Genomic DNA, 11,722 nt, shown 5'->3' on the forward strand with positions numbered 1-11,722 from the left:
TTGTACATCAATAAATCAATTGGCAATATTCCCCCCAAAATAGTATATTTCTGGCGCACACAACCAATCACACGCTCAACATGAATCCTGACGTGGGCAATTTTCCTTGTGGTTTCTAAGTCAACAGGAGCTAACTGTGACTTTCCAGTTAGCTCTTGGTCCAAATGTTTTTTTCGGTTTTTCCTATTGGTACAACCTGAAACACGGCAATAATTAACCATTTTCCTTGACGACGTTCGAGATATAGCCCAGTGCCTATGCTTTGTTGTGATGCGGAGTGCCTCCAAAATGGCCGACTTCCGGTTTGATGATGCGTCGTGAAACCCCTCTATCCTGCAGATGGAAACAGGCGGCCAGTGCACACAGGGCTGTTCTTCAGCACCCGGGCATCGTGCACCGACCCAGGATAACCAACAAAAATGTCGAGGAACTTCCCCTGGTGGGGAATTAAACAGCTTTCTGGTTGAAGTAGCACTGGACGTCACTTGCTAGTGGTTTGATGCGGATGTAACAGCCATCTATAGCACCAGCTACTACACTGACAGCTGGAGACCCTGCCAGCTGGGTAAAACCTGCTCCCACTGCCTCCTGGTCATCTGCACTAAGGAAAGCGATAACCTGTCTCAAAGTGCCGATGACTGCCTTGCTCATTCTGTGCATAATGTCGTGCACAGCAGACTACGGGATGTCAAAGACGAGTGACACTACCCGGTATGATGCTGCATGGGCCAGCCAGTAAAGGAACACCAGCACCTCGACGTCCTTTTCCCACCCATGGTCGCAATCTGCTTTCACTACAGCAATCAGGGACTGGATGGACTGCCGTGAAAGTCGGGAGGCTGCTGTGCCAATTCTCCGGCTGTACTTTGAAGACGGAGCTGACCTACACCCCGTTCCGCTCCTCCACCCTGGCCGAAGGATTGGCACAGCAGCATTCACGTGGCAGTAGGTTTTAGGGCTCACAATCTGTAAACATTTATATAGTTTTAATATAAAATACAATTTGAATCAACAAGACACTTGTTTCCTGTGTTTGCTTATTTATAAATATAAATGTATTAGATCCCATTTCTTATGCATGATGTATTTGAATATGTCTGTGTGTGGGTGTGTGTGTATATATATATATATATATATACTTATATATGATAATATAAAAGCTTTATAAAAACTAATTCTTGACGAAAATTTAAGATGTCACTTTAAATCTGAAGTCAAATGTGTGTGTGTGTGTGTGTGTATATGAAGAGTTCAGATGCAAAAGCCTCTAAATGCCATTTGAAATTTTCTTCTTTAATGATGATTTTTATCAAACTTGTATATTTAAGTTCAGTAATTTCACTTAAATGGCAATGATTGTTATTTAAGTGAAATTACTGAACATAATATACAAGTTTGATAAAAATCCTCATTAAAGAAGAAAATTTCAAATGGCATTTAGAGGCTTTTGCATCTGAACTCTTCATATATATATATATATATATATATAAAAAACATTATATTTGACTTCAGATGTAGTGGTTTAAATGAATTATAATTTTAACAGGCTTGTATATTTGTGTTCAGTTATTTCACTGTAATGGCAATGAAAAAAAACTATTGCCATAAAATATAACATTCATTATATATATATTTGACTTCAGATGTAAAGTGACATCTTAACCACTTACAATCCTTGCCATTTTTGAGACATCCATCATCAGATGAATGACATGGAAAAGTTAAGTTAAAGCCAGTGCAACTACCATTCGAACATGAACACAAGCTTTTTCCTCCAAAAATATAGCCTAAAAAACATCTAAGTTGTCCCCCTGCCTCTCCAAATGCAACACTGACATTAATCAAATGCAATAAAAGCTTAAAAAGTACTTTGGTGTGCTTTTTATTTTATATTGTTTAATAATGCAATCACTGCTGTCTGTCCATTGAAGAGCATGACAGCCCACGTCTGTTATGGAACTATTGGGGCTTCATGTAATTAAATCATGTTTAATTTTGACTTCTCTGTGCATGCTTTTTGGTGGACCCCCTTAACCTCCAGTGTATGACTGAGACAACGACGCTTTGACTGAAAAATGTCAAAATTGAAAATGCTGTGGAAACAAATTAAGACACCTACATCTTGGATCCCCTTGAGGTAAGCTAAAACATATCAAAAATTAATTTCAAAGTGAACTATCCCTTTAGAGAGATTAAAGGCTTGTTCGACTTCATGCAGCTCTGCGCAGACCGATCGGCGGCTGACTTGAAACAGTGCATGCCGGTTAGAAATTTTGTCCGACTTGATGCAGCGCTGACTCCACGTGACTGTGATGTATGCCATCAAAGTACCGCGAGAGCGATACGAGAGTAGCCGGAGGACTCAGCCAGCGCAGCTTCTCAAGAGCGGCTGCACGAGCTCTGATGATGTCACAGCTGTTCCACGATTCGTCGGATTCAACGCATGACAACGATCACGTGCGTTTCGTGTTTATTCTCGCACAATAGTTCCACTAAAGCTCACAAATCTGTTTTCTATAACAGTAAACAGTCTTTTCATGTAGTCCCGGGGGCTGTTTCATAAAAGCCGCTTAGAAAAGCGGGGATTAAAGTCCAAAACCTGACTTGAATGAGCCGACCCAGATAGCAAACTGACATTGAATCAACGTAGAAACATGACATCGAAACAACGTTGATCTGACATTGTTTTGCTCATCGAATTAACGTTGAACCAACGTCAGACGCGTCATTCTTTCAAAACTAACGGAAAATCAACGCGTTGTTTCAACGTTATGAAAGCAAACCAATTTTCGATTTTCATTTAGCTTTGAAGAATGCCGCGTCTGACGTTGGTTCAATGTTAATTCGATGAGCAAAATCAACGTTGTTTCAATGTCATGAGAGACGTCGTTTCCACGTTGATTCAATGTCAGTTTGCTATCTGGGGAGTTAACCGTTTAGTGTTCCGACGTCCCGTATACGACCCACAGGGTGGTTTATAGGTTTAACTTTGTGAAAAACAAAGCTCCACAAACACAAAAGTAAACACAATACATATCTTTGGAAAGCTGAGAAACTCGTGATTCGAACGACGTAAACCATTTTAAGATACAATCAACACAGCGGGCACAATCTGTCTCTTTGTCAGACCACCAACAGCCAAAACAAACCAACACAAACTGGAAGAAACTCACCAAGTAGTCCACTGATCCCTTACATTCCAACAAAAATGGTTTGGTTTCACTGAAAAGCGTCCATACAATCCAATTTGAAGAAGTTTTTAGTCCAAAACAATTGTATATATGAATAAACATCCATGGAATGTAAATAGTAGCATTTCGCGTTAGCCGACAGCGCTATCACAACTTCGACGCACTATCACTATTGATCCGTCTAACTTCAGTTGAAACGTAAACATTGGAGAAAAAAGTATGTCAAAATGGCCGCTGACCCCTGAACTATTGATTGACAGGTCATTTTAGCCAATCGGCGAGTGTTAGGGGTGTCTTCAGAGGTTCCAACAACCAACGAGCGCGCCTGGTGAAATCTGTACCTACCTCTCTTTGAGTGACAGTTTATCTATCCAGTTGCAATAGAGAATGAAATGACGCTATTTTCTGATAGCCAATGAATTTCTGAAAAGACTGAAATGCAGCTTTAGTGGGTGGAATCGTCCGATTACGTTATATTTCGTGCGTAAAGCGAAAGTGGTCCTCTTCGCGCTTGTGCGTAAACACAACATTGAACGCGTTGGTGAGTGAAAGGAGGTAACAGATGTGAAATGGCAAAGATAATTAGAAAGACGCACTTATTACTCGAAGAAGTGATTGAACAGTGTATTCTCCGTGACCGTGGTGAGTGGGAGGACATTTGTGAGCAAGAGAGCAATCGATGTTGTTGTCTGGTTAGCACTAGCAGAGGATCTTGGATGGTGGCCACGGTACTCACGTCACGAAAAGTAAGTTTTATTATATTACTCACCATATTTGACTCTATATACTGAGACATGTGTTTGGTTTAGGTGTACTAAAACAAACACATGCCTCAGTTGAGGCGTCAGCTTTTGCCGTGTGTGTGTGTTTGTGTTTTGCGTGTAGCATTAGCTACCTGCTATAGTTTCTCTGGTGTGCGCTCGTAACGTTATAGGCACTGTTTATGTGGCCTTTTTGTGAGTTGAAATAGCTAAACACACAAAACATACATGTCTTGTGTGTTTGTTTACATTTATCTGCTAATTTATGTTGTGTGCGCTCGTGTTTATGTTATTGCTCATGATGTGCGTGTGCGCTCATGAACTGCATAATCCTGGTTCTTTGTGTGCATGTGTTTCTGTTTATTTTTGTATTCACACACATATAATGTAAATGTTTTGTAAATTAACTTATTTCCCTTTTTTATATATCACAGACCATCATCTGAAAATTAATTGAGTGAATTCTGGGAGCCAGTCAGAAAAAAACAACATACTGGAACAGAATGACAGCACCTTATCAGGAGAGGAGCCCCATCATTTATCTTTCCAGAGAGGTTCTGACAGCTAAACAACAAGTGGACGGGGAGGGTGAGATGCAGAGGAGAACTGGCTTCTTTTTTTTTTTCCAAGCCTGTGCATATCACTGGACACAGCACTGCAGGTCGTCACACTTTTTTGTGTGTGTGTGTATATATATATGTGTGTGTATATATATATATATATATATATATATATATATATATATATATATATATATATATGTATATATATATGTGTGTGTGTGTGTGTGTAGTTTGAGTTCTAATATTAAAGTGTTTTAGTACCATAGCACTTGTTTTGTCTCTTTATTTGTAGAAAGTTTGGTTTCAAGAATTGAAAAAAAACACTATAATGTGTTTATGCTTCAGTTACTATGTGTCATCAATATTTACAGTGAATCTGGCAAAGGAATATGATAGCCCTAAGTGTAACCTTTCATTAGAGCCCAAAATTATGACCGTAGAGTAAAGCATTCAAGAATAGCAGCATTTTATGTGTCTATGTTCACAAAGGGTCATTTGGAGTCTCCAAGTGGCTTTTTTTGGGAAGCGCCTAGATATACACTTGGATAAACATGTGTAAAACACTCATTTTCTTAGATATTATCATCAAATTTTAAACTCTGTTTGGTAAGGCTTCATGCTGTGATCCAGTTGTGTTTTCCAGCTAATAGCTCCCAGCTGTAGTTATCTGCAGGCATCTGTTTACACAAAAAAAATGTAGGCGGAATTTTTTTGTCATTTTTCATTGTGTTCAAAGTTATATTACTCAAGACCAGTAGGACTTACAGTGATTTTGACTGTTTAGGAACAAACCTCTGAGTGTCACCTTTCAAAAGAGAGCAAAAGCATGCATATACTCCAAATGGTTCAAGAACAGCATGCAATTTAATTTGGATAGGTCTTTTTTAGGCGTTTCGGGCAAATTTTGCAGAATTTTGCAGGCCTTCTAAAGGGTTAAACATCCGCGCTTAAATTGGTTCCATAACAGTAAGTTGAGGATCATCTTACTAATTTGAGTCAGATTTAAATAGTCTAGATAATTGCGCGTGCACGCCATTCTCTAAAAGTCCTGAAAAGTCGAGCATGGGTCAATCGATTTACTGTGGGCTACCATGGCAACAAAAGGAAAAGATAGAGCAGCGATGTTCACGGAAACATATAATGAAGAATTTAAAGATGTCATCACCAAAAAAGTCAATACAGCGGCAATAAAGAAAGCAAGAGAGAAAGTTTGGCAGGAAATTGCTGATCGTCTCAATGCGTAAGTAGCGGTGTAAACTATTTAAGATACTTCAACATTTAATGTGTGTCACAATACATTGCAAAATTTGTGTGTGAATAACAGTAGGCTAACGTTAATTGCTTTCACGCAGCAGCAACTTAAGTGAAGGAAAAAGAACCTGGCAGCAGGTGAAAATAAAATATAAAAATATAGTCTGAATGGTAAGTAAATCTTATGTTATATGTAATCAATGCCAGCTTGAAGTTACAACTATTCAGGGTTTTTTGTTTTGTTTGTTTTTTTAATTATTTTCTTTATTGAAGCGACCAAAAAGAAGGGGGGGGGGGGGGGGGGGCATCATCTAAAATGATGTCACGTAGTATAAGGAGTGAGTATATAAAAGGTGTGTGTGTGTGTGTATTTTACATTGTAGGCCTAAGTACATCATAGCAGTGATGTCATGTGGTACTTGTGCTATTGTAATGGTGCATTTTGGTAAAAAAAAAAAAAAAAAAAAAAAAAAAACCATGTTCTATCAAGATTCTGTATGCTTTATGGATCCACCAGACATCATGTTGCCTGTGAGTATGAGACCTTTTAAATCAGTTATGTAAGCTAATGAGTTTAACTGAGTTTGAGAAGGCCCATCAGTTGAGGAGGATGAGGAGACTGTCTGTATGTTCAAGGAGGGGGTACTCCATCCATGCTATACTGTATTGAATATTAAAAAGTGTACTTGTGTGATAAAATGATCATAATGTGTTTTCAGGATGCTGACACTGTCCTAGAGTTCTGTTCTAGAGTATTAAGAAATTAAAACAATGTGACAAGAGTAATGAAATAACTTAAATGTTGCTACATAACCCAGAAAACATAAAAGAAGAGTATAAACGATACTGCCTTAAATAAATGGAAGCAACTGATATCGACATCGAGTATAAAAAACTAAAGATGAGGAAGTTGGAGCTGGAAATTCAACAGCTACAGAAAAATGCAAGTAGAACTACCTTTTTTTTAAAGGAAAAGAAAAAAAAAACATTATCTTTTTGATCATTCACAACATTTATTTGTGTGTTTTCACCCCTAACAGGCAGATTCACTCTGAATAAAGACAAATCACATTAAATACTTTACTTCTGTGTGTTTGTTCAACTAAGGAGAAAGGTGAGGGGCCAGTGGAAAATTTTAAAGGCTACACATTCATGATTTAGACCATATTAAACATAATAGTTATTTGCATATGTGTGGGCTTGGTAATCTACAAATATATGCAATCCCATCTCTTGAGAACCTATATCGTTCATACAGGTAGCTGTCATTTATTGCCAATGGGTCTGACCTGTTTCTGAAAGTTCTCTCGCTTTGAAATGCCCTCCGCAAGACTAGCTCCCTCATCCAACACCTCATCTATGAAAGGACACGCCATGGTTAAGTTTGGAAACGAGTTCAGCTCCCTATTTATATACTTCATTAATTACCAAACTCATTAAACAAACTCCCCAATTAAATACACAAGTTTTGATTGGTGCCTTTATGGTGACCGTGATTTTGGTATAGTGCATTTATACCATATAATTTCTTACATTTATTAGTAAAGTACATTTCCTTATTTATTTATTTTTTAAAAGTTGCATTAATAGTGGTTAAGTAAAATAAAATGACATCGAAATACCAGCAGGTGAGTATAAATTGTATGCTCGTTAAGCCTGAACTCAGACTTAGCCTGACAGTTAGCCTGCCCCGGACCAGGGGGTTGTTTCATAAAAGCCGCTTAGAAAAGCGGGGATTAAAGTCCAAAACCTGACTTGAATGAGCCGAGTTAAACATCCGCGCTTAAATTGGTTCCATAACAGTAAGTTGAGGATCATATGATCTTACTAATTTGAGTCAGATTTAAATAGTCTAGATAATTGCACGTGCACGCCATTCTCTTAAAGTCCTGAAAAGTCGAGCATGGGTCAATCGATTTACTGTGGGCTACCATGGCAACAAAAGGAAAAGATAGAGCAGCGATGCTCACGGAAACATATAATGAAGAATTTAAAGATGTCATCACCAAAAAAGTCAATACAGCGGCAATAAAGAAAGCAAGAGAGAAAGTTTGGCAGGAAAATGCTGATCGTCTCAAAGCGTAAGTAGCGGTGTAAACTATTTAAAATACTTCAACATTTAATGTGTGTCACAATACATTGCAAAATTTGTGTGTGAATAACAGTAAGCTAACGTTAATTGCTTTCACGCAGCAGCAACTTAAGTGAAGGAAAAAGAACTGCCAGGTGAAAATAAAATATAAAAATATAGTCTGAATGGTAAGTAAATCTTATGGTATATGTAATCAATGCCAGCTTGAAGTTACAACTATTCAGGTTTTTTTTAAAATTATTTTCTTTATTGAAGCGACCAAAAAGAAGACTGAGGGAGGTGAGGGAGGGGAGGGAGGGGGGGGGGGCATCATCTAAAATTATATCATGTAGTATAAGGAGTGAGTATATAAAGTGTGTGTGTGTGTGTGTGTGTGTGTGTGTGTGTATTTTACATTGTAGGCCTAAGTACATCATAGCAGTAATGTCATGTGGTATTTGTGCTATTGTAATGGTGCATTTTGGTAAAAAAAAAAAAAAAAAAAAAATGTTCTATCAAGATTCTGTATGCTTTATGGATCCACCAGACATCATTTTGCCTGTGAGTATGAGACCTTTTAAATCAGTCATGTAACAGTAAGCTAATGAGTTTAACTGAGTTTGAGAAGGCCCATCAGTTGAGGAGGATGAGGAGACTGTCTGTATGTTCAAGGAGGGGGTACTCCATCCATGCTATACTGTATTGAATATTAAAAAGTGTACTTGTGTGATAAAATGATCATAATGTGTTTTCAGGATGCTGACACTGTCCTAGAGTTCTGTTCTAGAGTATTAAGAAATTAAAACAATGTGACAAGAGTAATGAAATAACTTAAATGTTGCTACATAACCCAGAAAACATAAAAGAAGAGTATAAACGATACTGCCTTAAATAAATGGAAGCAACTGATATCGACATCGAGTATAAAAAACTAAAGATGAGGAAGTTGGAGCTGGAAATTCAACAGCTACAGAAAAATGCAAGTAGAACTACCTTTTTTTTAAAGGAAAAGAAAAAAAAAACATTATCTTTTTGATCATTCACAACATTTATTTGTGTGTTTTCACCCCTAACAGGCAGATTCACTCTGAATAAAGACAAATCACATTAAATACTTTGACTTCTGTGTGTTTGTTCAACTAAGGAGAAAGTTGAGGGGCCAGTGGAAAATTTTAAAGGCTACACATTCATGATTTAGACCATATTAAACATAATAGTTATTTGCGTGTGGGCTTGGTAATCTACAAATATATGCAATCCCATCTCTTGAGAACCTATATCGTTCATACAGGTAGCTGTCATTTATTGCCAATGGGTCTGACCTGTCTCTGAAAGTTCTCTCGCTTTGAAATGCCCTCCGCAAGACTAGCTCCCTCATCCAACACCTCATCTATGAAAGGACACGCCATGGTTAAGTTTGGAAACGAGTTCAGCTCCCTATTTATATACTTCATTAATTACCAAACTCATTAAACAAACTCCCCAATTAAATACACAAGTTTTGATTGGTGCCTTTATGGTGACCGTGATTTTGGTATAGTGCATTTATATATAATTTCTTACATTTATTAGTAAAGTACATTTCCTTATTTATTTATTTTTTAAAAGTTGCATTAATAGTGGTTAAGTAAAATAAAATGACATCGAAATACCAGCAGGTGAGTATAAATTGTATGCTCGTTAAGCCTGAACTCAGACTTAGCCTGACAGTTACTAGCCTGCCCCGGACCAGGGGGTTGTTTCATAAAAGCCGCTTAGAAAAGCGGGGATTAAAGTCCAAAACCTGACTTTGAGCCGAGTTAAACATCCGCGCTTAAATTGGTTCCATAACAGTAAGTTGAGGATCATATGATCTTACTAATTTGAGTCAGGTTTAAATAGTCTAGATAATTGCACGTGCACGCCATTCTCTTAAAGTCCTGAAAAGTCGAGCATGGGTCAATCGATTTACTGTGGGCTACCATGGCAACAAAAGGAAAAGATAGAGCAGCGATGCTCACGGAAACATATAATGAAGAATTTAAAGATGTCATCACCAAAAAAGTCAATACAGCGGCAATAAAGAAAGCAAGAGAGAAAGTTTGGCAGGAAATTGCTGATCGTCTCAAAGCGTAAGTAGCGGTGTAAACTATTTAAAATACTTCAACATTTAATGTGTGTCACAATACATTGCAAAATTTGTGTGTGAATAACAGTAAGCTAACGTTAATTGCTTTCACGCAGCAGCAACTTAAGTGAAGGAAAAAGAACTGCCAGGTGAAAATAAAATATAAAAATATAGTCTGAATGGTAAGTAAATCTTATGGTATATGTAATCAATGCCAGCTTGAAGTTACAACTATTCAGGTTTTTTTTAAAATTATTTTCTTTATTGAAGCGACCAAAAAGAAGACTGAGGGAGGTGAGGGAGGGGAGGGAGGGGGCATCATCTAAAATTATATCATGTAGTATAAGGAGTGAGTATATAAAGTGTGTGTGTGTGTGTGTGTGTGTGTGTGTGTGTGTGTGTGTGTGTGTGTGTGTGTGTGTATTTTACATTGTAGGCCTAAGTACATCATAGCAGTAATGTCATGTGGTACTTGTGCTATTGTAATGGTGCATTTTGGTAAAAAAAAAACAAAACAAAAAAATGTTCTATCAAGATTCTGTATGCTTTATGGATCCACCAGACATCATTTTGCCTGTGAGTATGAGACCTTTTAAATCAGTCATGTAACAGTAAGCTAATGAGTTTAACTGAGTTTGAGAAGGCCCATCAATTGAGGAGGATGAGGAGACTGTCTGTATAGTCAAGGAGGGGGGACTCCATCCATGCTATACTGTATTGAATATTAAAAAGTGTACTTGTGTGATAAAATGATCATAATGTGTTTTCAGGATGCTGACACTGTCCTAGAGTTCTGTTCTAGAGTATTAAGAAATTAAAACAATGTGACAAGAGTAATGAAATAACTTAAATGTTGCTACATAACCCAGAAAACATAAAAGAAGAGTATAAACGATACTGCCTTAAATAAATGGAAGCAACTGATATCGACATCGAGTATAAAAAACTAAAGATGAGGAAGTTGGAGCTGGAAATTCAACAGCTACAGAAAAATGCAAGTAGAACTACCTTTTTTTTAAAGGAAAAGAAAAAAAAAACATTATCTTTTTGATCATTCACAACATTTATTTGTGTGTTTTCACCCCTAACAGGCAGATTCACTCTGAATAAAGACAAATCACATTAAATACTTGACTTCTGTGTGTTTGTTCAACTAAGGAGAAAGTTGAGGGGCCAGTGGAAAATTTTAAAGGCTACACATTCATGATTTAGACCATATTAAACATAATAGTTCCCTTTCGTAGTCACTTCGAGTTACGTCAGAAGTGACGGAGATTGGGGGTTTCGCATAGAAAGCCAATCCTCTTCGAGTATTTAAAAACGAGCCAATGGCATGCAATGCCTTGGGGCTGCGGAAATTTGCATAGCGTACTCCGCCCTACTCCGTGAGTATAAAAGGAGGAAGTGAACGCAACCGCAGTATGTTTTCGCTTCGGAGCCAAGAGAACCTCTTCACTCCTGAAAGCTATTACAAGACTCTTCGAGACGAGCGTCCTCTTCAGTGTTGGTGTGACGGCGGTACCCAGCGAGTTTCTGCATTGCCTGCGATCTGTGCAGTGGTCTGCCAGACTTTGCGCTTCTCCCTGGTCGCCTCAGCGCTGAAAGAGTGAATTTCCTCCTCTCTGTAAAAGAGCTACACGCGGCACGTCTTTTTAAAGACGGTTCGCCCGTGTTCTTCTGGATGCGGTCGATTTCTGTCGTCATCTGATGGTCGCGATCGCTGCTCTGTATGCCTGGGCATTCAGCATGCAGCAGCAGCGTTCGTGGATGACTCATGT

General features: G+C 38.0%; 1 long non-coding RNA gene across 1 annotated transcript; it reads left to right on the forward strand.

The window, feature by feature from the left end:
- Positions 1–2,932: 2,932 nt before the first annotated feature.
- On the forward strand, positions 2,933–4,780 carry LOC148970971 (uncharacterized). Its single transcript, XR_016147377.1, has 2 exons — positions 2,933–3,937; positions 4,387–4,780. It is a non-coding gene; the product is annotated as an uncharacterized LOC148970971 (long non-coding RNA).
- Positions 4,781–11,722: the final 6,942 nt, after the last annotated feature.

This window comes from Pimephales promelas, chromosome 18 (genome assembly GCF_988280905.1).
Source record: "Pimephales promelas chromosome 18, fPimPro1.hap1.1, whole genome shotgun sequence".
Lineage (NCBI taxonomy): Eukaryota > Metazoa > Chordata > Actinopteri > Cypriniformes > Leuciscidae > Pimephales > Pimephales promelas.